The sequence below is a fragment of the Loxodonta africana genome, chromosome 25 (genome assembly GCF_030014295.1).
Source record: "Loxodonta africana isolate mLoxAfr1 chromosome 25, mLoxAfr1.hap2, whole genome shotgun sequence".
In the NCBI taxonomy this organism is placed as follows: Eukaryota; Metazoa; Chordata; class Mammalia; order Proboscidea; family Elephantidae; genus Loxodonta; species Loxodonta africana.
Genome location: NC_087366.1, coordinates 8470140 through 8482111, shown reverse-complemented (window position 1 = coordinate 8482111; position 11972 = coordinate 8470140). Strand labels below are relative to the sequence as shown.

General features: G+C 37.5%; 1 long non-coding RNA gene across 1 annotated transcript in view; it reads left to right on the top strand.

Annotated features, from left to right (window-relative positions):
* Positions 1 to 11972, top strand: part of LOC111750918 (uncharacterized) — a 463388-nt gene that overhangs the window by 366310 nt on the left and 85106 nt on the right. The window lies entirely within an intron of this gene.

Genomic DNA, 11972 nt, shown 5'->3' with positions numbered 1-11972 from the left:
GTGGGTATCGTATCTCATGTTTGACATTGCTCTGCCTATTAAACAAAGTGTTCACCTACCCACATCAGGGACCTAAGGACTGGTAGCTTCACTCAGGTCACCCAGCCACCTGTGACAGGGGTCCAAAGATAACTGGCACCTCCCAGTACCTACAACCAAAAACTTTGGGTGTCCATGGTCCATCTGCAGAACACACCAACCTGCATGCTCTAGGGAACAGGGACATGCTTTCCTCAGAGACACTCAGGGTTGGTTCTCAGCCCCCTGCCTTGTTCAGAGCATGACCCCCTGTTGCAATCAGATACTGGTATATATGCTAATCATCCCTGCCCCTCTAAGACTATAGATGGAGCGTGTACCACACACTTGATGATCAGCTACCTGGAAATCTGAACTGAATTCATACAAGAAAACTGAATGGACTCCTAGACTGATATTCCTGATAACAGCTCTAGCCATCTGGGAACAGGACGTCAGAGTTCCAAAGGCAAAAATAATCAAGCTAGCTCACTCAGGCAACTCAGAGGGGTACACCAAAACAAAACAAAGCAAGAAGCTACCACACTGTAACCAAGAATAAACTAACACAATAACTTATTGATGGCTTGGAGATAACAGTCAATATCAAGTCACATAAAGAAACAGACCATGATCACCTCAACAGGCTCTCAAAACAAAGAATCCAGGGATCTTCTAGATGAAAGTGCATTCCTGGAATTACCAGTTGCAGACTACAAAAGTTTAATATCCAGAACCCTTCAAGACATCAGGAAGAAAATGAGACAATATGCAGAACAAGCTGAGGAACACACAGATAAAGCAATTGAAGAAATTAGAAAGATTATTCAGGAACATAATGAAAAATTTAATAAGCTGGAAAAATGCATAGACAGACAACAATCAGAAATTCAGAAGATTAACAATAAAATTACAGAATTAGACAACTCAATAGAAAGTCAGAGGAGTAGAAATGAGCAAGTAGAAGCCAGCATTTCTGAACTTGAAGATAAATCACTCGGCACTAATATATTTGAAGAAAAATCAGATAAAAGAATTTTAAAAAAGGAAGAAACCTTAAGAATCATGTGGGACTCTATCAAGAAAAATAACCTATGAGTGATTGGATTACCAGAACAGGGAGGGATAACAGAAAATACAGAGAAAATTGTTGAAGATTTGTTGGCAGAATACTTCCCTGATATCATGAAAGATGAGAAGATATCTATCCAAGATGCTCATCGAAATCACACAAGGTAGATGTTAAAAGAAAGTCACCAAGACGTATTATAATCAAACTTGCCAAAACCAAAGATAAAGAGAGAGTTATAAGAGTAGTGAGGGATAAACAAAAAGTCACCTACAAAGGAGAGTCAATAAGAATAAGCTCGGACTACTTAGCAGAAACCATGCAGGCAAGAAGGCAATGGGGTGACTTATTTAAAAAATTGAAGGAAAAAACTTGACTGCCAAGAATCATATATCCAGCAAAACTGTCTCTAAAATATGGAGGTGAAATCAGGACATTTCTAGATAAACATAAGTTTAGGGAATCATAAAAACCAAACCAAAACTACAAGAAAGACTAAAGGGAGTTCTTTGGTTAGAAAATCAATAATATCAGGTATCAACCCAAGACTAGAATCAGAAGTCAACCCAGACAAGGAAATAAAAAAAAGCAAGATTAAAAAAAAAAAATCAAAAGAGGGTAACAGCGGTGTTATTATATAAAAGAAGACAACATTAAAACAATAAAAAGGGACTAAGAAATGTAATCATAGATCTTCCATATGGACAGGAAATTACAGCAATACAAAGAAATAAAAGTTAGGTCTAAATTTAGAAAAATAGGGGTAAATCACAAGGTAACCATAAAGGAGACAAACTATCCTACTCATCAAAATAAAATACAAGAGAAAAATAGAGACTCAGCAGAAACAAAATCAACAACAAATATAAGGAGAAGACAATATATAAAGATAATCTGATCAGCACATAAAATCAAGTGGGAAAAAGAAACTGTCATCAACACACAAAAAAAGACATCAAAATGTTAGCACTAAATTCATACATATCCATAATTATGCTGAATGTTATGGACTAAATACACCAATAGAGAGACAGAGAGTGGCAGAACGGATTAAAAAACAAGATCAGTCTATATGCTGCCTACAAGAGACACACCTTAGACTTAGAGACACAAACTAAAACTCAAAGGATAGAAAAAAATATATCAAGCAAACTCCAATCAAAAAAGAGCAGGAGTGGCAGTATTAATTTCTGACAAAATAGGCTTTAAAGTTAAATCCATCAGAGAGGTAAAGGAAGGACACTATATAATGATTAAAGAGACAATACACCAAGAAGATAAAACTGTATTAAAGATTTATGCGCCCAATGACAGGGCTGCAAGATACATAAAACAAACTCTATCAGCATTGAAAAGTGAGATAGACAGCTCCACAATAATAGTAGGAGACTTCAACACACCACTTTCAGTGAAGGACAGGACATCCAGAAAGAAGCTCAATAAAGACACAGAAGATCTAAATGCCACAATCAACCAACTTCACCTCATAGACATATACAGAATACTCCACCCAACAGCAACCAAGTATGTTTTCTTTTCTAGTGCACATGGAACGTTCTCTGGAATAGATCACGTATTAGGTCATAAAGCAAGCCTTAAAAAAAAAAAAAAAAAAAAATCAAACCCAGTGCCATCAAGCAGAATCCAAAACATTGAAATATTACAAAGCATCTTCTCTGACCATAAGGCCATAAAAGTGGAAATCAATCACACGAAAAGCAGGGAAAAGAAATCAAACATTTAGAAACTGAACAATACCCTGCTTGAAAAAGACTGGATTATGGAAGACATTAAGGATGGAATAAAGAAATTCAGAGAATCCAATGAGAATGAAAACACTTCCTATCAGAACATTTGGGACACAGCAAAAGCAGTGTTCAGAGGCCAATTTATATCAATAAATGCACACACCCAAAAAGAAGAAAGGGCCAAAATCAAAGAATTATCCCTACAACTTGAGCAAATAGAAAGACCCCAAAGAAAGAAACACACAGGCACCAGAAGAAAACAAATAATAAAAATTAGAGCTGAACTAAATGAAATAGAAAACAGAAAAGCAGTTGAAAGGATTAACAAGACCAAAAGCTGGTTTTTTGAAAAAATCAACAAACTTGATAAACCACCGGCCAAACTGACAAAAGAAAAACGGGAGAGGAAGCAAATAACCCAAATGAGAAATAAGATGGGTGACATTACAAAAGACACAACTGAAATTAAAAGAATCATATCAGATTACTACGAAAAAGTATACTCAAACAAATTTGAAAACCTAGAAGAAATGGATGAATTCCTAGAAACACACTAGCTACCTAAACTAACACAAACAGAGGTAGAACAACTAAATAGACCCATAACAAAAGAAGGGATTGAAAAGGTAATCAAAAACTCCCAACAAAAAAAAGCCCTGGCCCAGATGGCTTTACTGCAGAGTTCTACCAAACTTTCAAAGAAGAGTTAAAACCACTACTACTAAAGGTATTTCAGAGCATAGAAAAGAACAGAATACTACCCAACTCATTCTATGAAGCCACCATATTCCTGATGCCAAACCCAGGTAAAGACACCACAAGAAAAGAAACTTATGGTGCCATTGAGCCGGATCGGACTCATAGCAACCCTATGCACAACGGAACAAAACACTGCCCAGTCCTGCGCCATCCTCACAATCATTGTTATGCTTGAGCCCATTGTTGCAGCCACTGTGTCAATTCACCTAGTTCAGGGTCTTCTTCTTTTCCACTGACCCTGTACTTTGCCAAGCATGATGTCCTTCTCCAGAGACTGACTCCTCCTGACAACATATCCAAAGTATGTAAGACGCAGTCTCGCCATCCTTGCTTCTAAGGAGCATTCTGGTTGTACTGCTTCCAAGACAGATTTATTTGTTCTTCTGGCAGTCCATGGTATATTCAATATTATTCAACAACACCACAATTCAAAGGAATCAATTCTTCTTCGGTCTTCCTTATTCGTTGTCCAGCTTTCACATGCATATGATGCGATTGAAAATACCAAAGCTTGGGTCAGGCACACCTTAGTCTTCAAGGTGACATCTTTGCTCCTGAACACGTTAAAGAGGTCCTTTGCAGCAGATTTACCCAATGTAAGGCGTCTTTTGATTTCTTGACTGCCGCTTCCATGGGTGTTGACTGTGGATCCAAGTAAAATGAAATCCTTGACAACTTCAATTTTTTCTCCGTTTGTCATGATGTTGTTCATTGGTCCAGTTGTGAGGATTTTTGTTTTCTTTATGTTGAGGTGCAATCCATACTGAAGGCTGTGGTCTCTGATCTTCATTAGTAAGTGGTTCAAGTCCTCTTCACTTTCAGCAAGCAAGGTTATGTCATCTGCATAACGCAGGTTGTTGATGAGTCTTCCTCCAATCCTGATGCCCCGTTCTTCTTCATATAACCCAGCATCTCAGATTATTTGCTCAGCATACAGACTGAAAAGGTATAGTGAAAGAATACAACCCTGACACACACCTTTCCTGACTTTAATCCATGCAGTATCCCCTTGTTCTGTCTGAACTACTGCCTCTTGATCTATGTAAAGGTTCCTGATGAGCACAATTAAGTGTTCTAGAATTCCCATTCTTCGCAACCTTATCCATATTTTGTTATGATCCACACAGTCGAATGCCTTTGCATAGTCAATAAAACAAAGGTAAACATCCTTCCGGTATTCCCTGCTTTCAGCCAGGATCTATCTGACATCAGCAGTGATATCCCTGGTTCCATGTCCTCTTCTGAAACCGGCCTGAATTTCTGGCAGTTCCCTGTCGATATTCTGCTGCAGCCGTTTTTGAATGATCTTCAGCAACACTTTGCTTGTGTGTGATATTAATGATATTGTTCTATAATTTCCACATTTGGTTGGATCACCTTTCTTGGAAGTAGGCATAAATAAGGATCTCTTCCAGTCAGTTGGCCAGGAAGCTGTCTTCCATATTTCTTGTCATAGACGATTGAGCACCTCCATTACTGCATCCGTTTGTTGAAACACCTCAATTGATATTCCATCAATTCCTGGAGCCTGGTTTTTCGCCAATGCCTTCAGAGCAGCTTGGACTTCTTCCTTCAGTACCATCGGTTCCTGATTATATGCTACTTCTTGAAATGGTTGAACATTGACTAATTCTTTTTGGTATAATGAGTGTGTGTATTCCTTCCATCTTCTTTTGATACTTCCTGTGTCGTTTAATATTTTCCCCATAGAATCATTAACTACTGGAACTCAAGGCTTGAATTTTTCTTCAGTTCTTTCAGCTTGAGAAACACCAAGCGTGTTCTTCCCTTTTGGTTTTCCATTTCCAGTTCTTTGCACGTGTCATTGTAATACTTTACTTTGTCTTCTCAAGACGCCGTTTTCAAATCTTCTGTTCAGTTCTTTCACTTCATCAATTCTTCCTTTTGCTTTAGCTGCTGGACATTCAAGACCAAGTTTCAGAGTCTCCTCCTACATCCACCTTGATCTTTTCTTTCTTTCCTGTCTTTTCAATGACCTCTTGCTTTCTTCATGTATGATGGCCTGGATGTCATTCCACAACTCACCTGGTCTTTGGTCACTAGTGTTCAATGCATCAAATCTATTCTTGAGATGGTCTCTAAATTCAGGTGGGATATACTCAAGGTCATTTTTTGGCTCTCGTGGACTCGCTCTAATTTTCTTCAGTTTCAGCTTGAACTTGCATAGGAGCAATTGATGGTCTGTTCCACAGTCAGCCCCTGGCCTTGTTCTGACTGATGATATTGAGCTTTTCCATTGTCTCTTTCCACAGATGTAGTCTATTTGATTTCTGTGTGCTCCGTATGGTAAGGTCCATGTGTATAGTTGCCATATATATTAGTGAAAGAAGATTTTTGCAATGAAGAAGTCATTGGTCTTGCAAAATTCTATCATTCGATCTCAGGCATTGTTTCTATCACCAAGGCCATATTTTCCAACTACTGATCCTTCTTCTTTGTTTCCAACTTTCCCATTAAAATCACCAGTAATTATCAATGCATCTTGAGTGCATGTTAAATCAATTTCAGGCTGCAGCGACTGATAAAAATCTTCTTTTTCTTCATCTTTGTCCCTATTGGTTGGTGCGTATATTTGAATAATAGTCATATTAACTGGTCTTCCTTGTAGGCATATAGATATTATCCTATCACTGACAGCATTGTGCTTCAGGATAGATTTTGAAATGTTCTTTTTGATGATGAATGCAACACCATTCCTCTTCAAGTTGTCATTTCCAGCATAGTAGGCTATATGATTGTCTGATTCCAAATGGCCAATAGCAGTCCATTTCAGTTCACTAATGCCTAGGATATTGATGTTTATGCGTTCCATTTCATTTTTGATGATTTCTAATTTTCCTAGATTCATACTTCATACATTCCAGGTTCTGATTATTAACAGATGTTTGTAGCTGTTTCTTCTCATTTTGAGTCGTACCACATCAGCAAATGAAGGTCCGGAAAGCTTTACTTCATCCACGTCATTAAGGTCCACTCTACTTTGAGGAGGCAGCTCTTCTCCAGTCATCTTTTGAGTGCCTTCCAACCTGGGAGCTCATCTTCCAGCACTATATCAGACAATGTTCCACTGCTATTCATAAGGTTTTCACGGGTAATGTTTTTCAGAAGTAGACTGCTGGGTCCTTCTTCCTAGTCTGTCTTAGTCAGGAAGCTCAGCTGAAACCTGTCCTCCATGGGTGACCCTTCTGGTGTCTGAATACTGGTGGCATAGCTTCCAGCACCACAGCAACACACAAGCCCCCACAGTACAACAAACTGACAGACACGTGGGGGTACTAGCTACACCTTGGAAACCCTCTGGGGCTTTTCTGCTCTGCCCCATAGGATCACTATAAGTCAGAATCGAGGGCTACGGGTTTGGTTTTTGGTTCTTATGTGCCAAGAATATTTGAAACACTGTTGTCTACATTAACTCATTTAATCCTTTTATCAGTCTCAGGAATAATGCCCTATTCTTAGAATAAATAAATAAAAGCTTTATTAGAATGTAATATATGTACTGTACCATTCATCCTCTTAAAGCACACAAGTCAATAGCTTTTAGTATATATGGACGGCTGTGTTTCCACCACCACAATCACTTTTAGAACATCATGCCCCTGAGCCTCCATCCCCCAAACTCCCATTACCCCGATCCCCAGACAACGTCAGTCTACTCTCTGTCTCTCTAGATTTGCAGATTCTGGACATTTTAAATTAATGGGATAATGAGATATGCAGTCTTTGGTGACTAGCTTCTTTAACTTACCAAAATGTTTTCAAGGATCAATCATGTGGTACTACTTCATTTCTTTTTATTGCTATGTAATATTCCATATTATGAATATATCGTGTCTTATTTATCCATTTATCAGTTGATTTGATGGACATTTGCTTCCATTTTGGCTAGTATGAATAATGCTGCTAAGAACATTTTATGTACAAGTTTTTGTGTGGACATACTTTTTCATTTTTCATGGTTATATACTTAAGAGTAGAATTGCTAGTTCATACTGTAACTCTATCTTTTAGAGTTTTATGCACTGCCAAAATGAAAAACCAAACCAAGTCAGCAGCTGTCAAGTCAATTCTGACTCCTGACAACTCCATGTCTTTCAGAGTAGAATTATGCTCTACAGTGTTTTCAATGGCTGTGATCATTCAGAAGCAGATCATAGGCCTTTCTTATGAGGTACCTCTTGGTGGATTCAAAACTGCTAACCTTTCAGTTAATAACCTAGTTCTTAATCATTTGTGCCACCCAGAGACTCCTAGGTACAGCCAAACTCCTTCCAAAGTGGTTACACCATTTTATTTTCCATCTGCAGTGAAGAGTGTTCCAATTTCTCCACATTCTTGCCAACATTTGTTATCATCTCTGCTTTGATTATTGCCATCCTAGTGGGTGGGATGAAGTTCTCATTGTAGTTTTGATTTGCACTTCCCTCATGACTAATGATTGTGAGAATCTCTTCATGTGTTTATAGGTCATTTCTGTATCTTCTCTGGAAAAATGACTATTCAAAACTTTTGCCCATTTTTAAAAATTAGATTATTTATCTTTTTATTATTGAGTTGTGTTCTTTATATATGTCCAAGATACAAACTTCTTTCAGATATACAATTTGAACATTTTGTCTTCCATTCTGTGGGTCTTTTCACTTTCTCACTGGTGTTCTTTGAAGCCCAAATTATTTTAATTTTGATGATGTCCAGTTTATTAATTTTTTTTTCTTCTGTTGCTTGTGCTTTTGGTATCTTGTATAAGACACGGTTGCTTAATCCAAAGCTATGAAGATTTATGCCTTTATTTTCTTCTAAGGGTTTTTTTTTTTTCTTTTAGTTTTAACCCTTACATTTAACTTTCTAATCCACTTTGAGTTAATTTTTGTATATGATGTGAAGTAGTGGTTCAAATTCATTCCTTTCATGTGGCTATCCAGTTTTCCCAGCACCATTTGTTGAAAAGACTATCCTTTACCCAGTGAATTGTCTTGGCACCCTTGTTGAAAAGCAATTAGCTGCAAATATGAGAATTTACTTTTGGACTCTTAATTCTGTTCATTGATCTCTGTGTTTATCCTCATTCCAGCACCACACTGTCTTGATTACTGTATCAGGAAATGTAAGTCCTCCAACTTTGTTATTTTCTCAGGACTGTTTGGCTCTTCTGGGTCCCTTGCATTTCCCTATGGCTTTTGGGATCCACCTTTTCAATTTCTGCAAAGATGTCAGCTGAAATTTTGATATGGATTGCATTGAATCTGTACGTCTGGGAAGTATTACCATCTTAGCAATACTAGTCTTCCAATTTGTGAACATGCTATGTCTTTCTATTTATTTAGGTCTTTAAAAAAAAATTCAGCATTTTCTCATCCTGAGAAATTTTATTTTAAGTTTTTATAGCATTGTTGTATAGAAATGCAATTGAGTTTTGGGGATTGATCTTATATCTTGCAATGTTGCTGAATGTGTTGCTTAGTTTTAATCTTTTGTTGTTGTTGTTGTTGTTGTTATTGTTGGATTCTTCAAGATTTCCTAAATACAAGATTTTGTTATCTTCAAATAGAGATAATTTTATTTCTTTCTTTTCAATTTGGATGCTCTTTATTCACTTTTATTGCCTAATTGCCTTGGCTAATACTACCTGTAAAATGTTGACTAGAAGTGGCAAGGCAGATATCCTTGTCTTATTCTTTATCCTAGAGGAAAAACATTGTTTTTTGTCATTAAATGTGATGTTAGCTATTGATTTTTCATATGTACCCTTTATCAAGTTGAGGAAGTTCCCTTCTACTCCCAGTTTATTTATTTTTAATTGAGAAGGGGTGTTGATTTTGGTCAAATGATTTTTATTCATCTATTCAGATGACTGTATTTTTTTTAAACTTTATTCTATTGTTTTATGACTTTGAGGCTCTTTCAATAAAGTCTATTTTCCCCACAGTGTGAAGTCTTTTGTGTCGTTCCTCAGAGAGGGCATCCTGGGTGTGTGTATAATCACTTGAAATGACAATGGCTTTAGCAGAGCTGTTTTTGACTGTATCTTTCCATAATCTTTGTTAGACTATCTGCCTCATTTGATCTAATTACTAGCTGATTGTTCTATTATTTTCAGCAATGCTATCAGAATAAATTTCTCAGCAGTCTGATTCAATTAAATTCAGGCAAGGGTAGTTTTTCAGGGCAGTCCGAGTTTTTTTCTGACCCCAGGAGGACCCTTCTTAGCTGTCTCATTGCCTCTTTCTCTGGTGAACTACTTAGCCCATGGTTTAGCTTATTGTTCTAAATTAAGAGAAGCTATTGATTTTGAGAGCACCCTTAAGTTTGAACTTCTATATACTCTGTTTCAAATAAAGTCAATTCCTTTGGAGAAACCTTTGGAGCTCTCTTTTCTTATGGACTGCCTCTCCACCTGGGCAAAATCTCTGAGCCAGCACTCCAAATGGGGAACCATAGACTCTGTTCTTTTTGACTTGCTTCTCCTGGCATGGGACCTCTGCCCTATGGACAAGTTGAGTTGAGGACAAACAGAGACCCACTGTTCTCAGCCTGAGTCATCTAGGGCTAGACTTCAATCCTGTGGGTGGAGGCTGGGTGATGAAAAGAAGCCCACAAGCAATTTAGCTTCTTCAACTTGAAGCTGCAGAAGATGAGAGATGCTGGCAACCTGCCACTTCTAGTGAGATATGGTAATCCTTGATTGGGAGCTATAAAGAGAGGGAGCACTGTGTTGTTGGCCACATCTACTTAAAGTGGAGTTTCCATTAGCTTAGCTGGGGAGTGAGGAAAAGAGGAAATAAGTAATGACTCAAATGCCACAGATGCTCACTGCTGTTATTGACTTTTAGTAGATTTTCTTGAATGAATGTTTCTTCTTTTTTTGTGTGTGGAATTATGAAAATTTACAGAGGGTATAGTCTTTCGTTTTGTTTTGTTTTGCTTTTTTATAGTTTTTACCAGCTTTGTTTCACTGGGGAGTGTGTTTGGGGAACAACTCATGTAGTCATCCCTGAAGTGAAACTTAATGCACTGGTCTAATTTTCACTTTAAGGATATGGAAACTGTGGGTTTTGTAGCTTCCTAAATTCATTTAACTAGTGAGTGACAGGAGCCCTGGTGGCCCAGTGGTTAAGAGCTACAGCTACTAACTTGACAGTTTGAATCCACCGGCTGCTCCTTGGAAACCCTATGGGACAATTCTACTCTGTCTTATAGGGTTGCTATGAGTCAGAATTGACTTCATGGCAATTTTTTTTTTTTTTTTAATGAGTGACAGAACTGGGATATGTATCTAGGCACTACACACTGTATCACTACACTGTGCTGATTACCATGACAAAGAACAATACTGCTCCATTTTTTTAAACATTCATTTCCTCTGTAAATTGTGTTTTAGCACCATGTGCCAATCCAGTACTAGAAACAACTCTTAAGATGAGATAGATCTCCATGCGGCTTACAATGCAGTAGGACTGATTGCTGCACAAATACCTATTTGTCTTTTACTGAGCTGGATTTTGCTGTGCATATATTCATTGACTGTACAAGACCCTTACCTTCATGTCTAGTGGACAGCTCAAATTTATCATGACCAAAACCTGATTATTGAACACTCCTCTTTCCCCATCTTATTTCTACCCCTCTTTTTTCTATATTAATAAATGTAAACACTGACCTCCCAGGTTCTCAAACCATACGCAAACAAAAAAACCAAATGCATTGCTGTCAAGTTGGTTCTGACTCATGACAACTCCATGTGTTATAAAATAGAAATGAGTACCATAAGGTATTCTTGGCTGTCTCTTTATGGAAGTAGATCAACAGGCTTTTGTACCTCAGTGTCACTGGGTAGATTTGAGCCTCCTAAACCTAATCTTTTTAAGTTAGCAACCAATTAAAACCATTTGTACAACTCAGGCTCCTCCAAGCCAAACGAGAAGGATCATTTTTGATTTGTTCCTCTCCCTCACCAATTCTTAGAAAATACATAAAGTTTCTAAATCCAAAATACATCTTCAAACTGTTCACTTCTCTCCTTCACCAACAATTCCTTACTCTCAATATGATTGCTACTACAATTGCTCCCTAACTGGTTTACTTACGTCCAAGTTTTTGAACATATAATTAATTTTCCACACAGCAGCAGAAATGGGATTTTTAAAAAAACATATAAAGTGGATGTTGTAATTCTCTTCAAATATACTTGCACTTATAACCCCACCCCCCCCCCAAAAAAAACCCACTGCGGTCGAGTCGATTCCAACTCACAGCAACCCTATAAATCTAAATCCCTTTTCTTGACTTATAAAGGCCTTCATTTTCTAGGCTGTATCTACTTTTTTCAATTTTACTTCTTACTAATTTCTGCAGATACT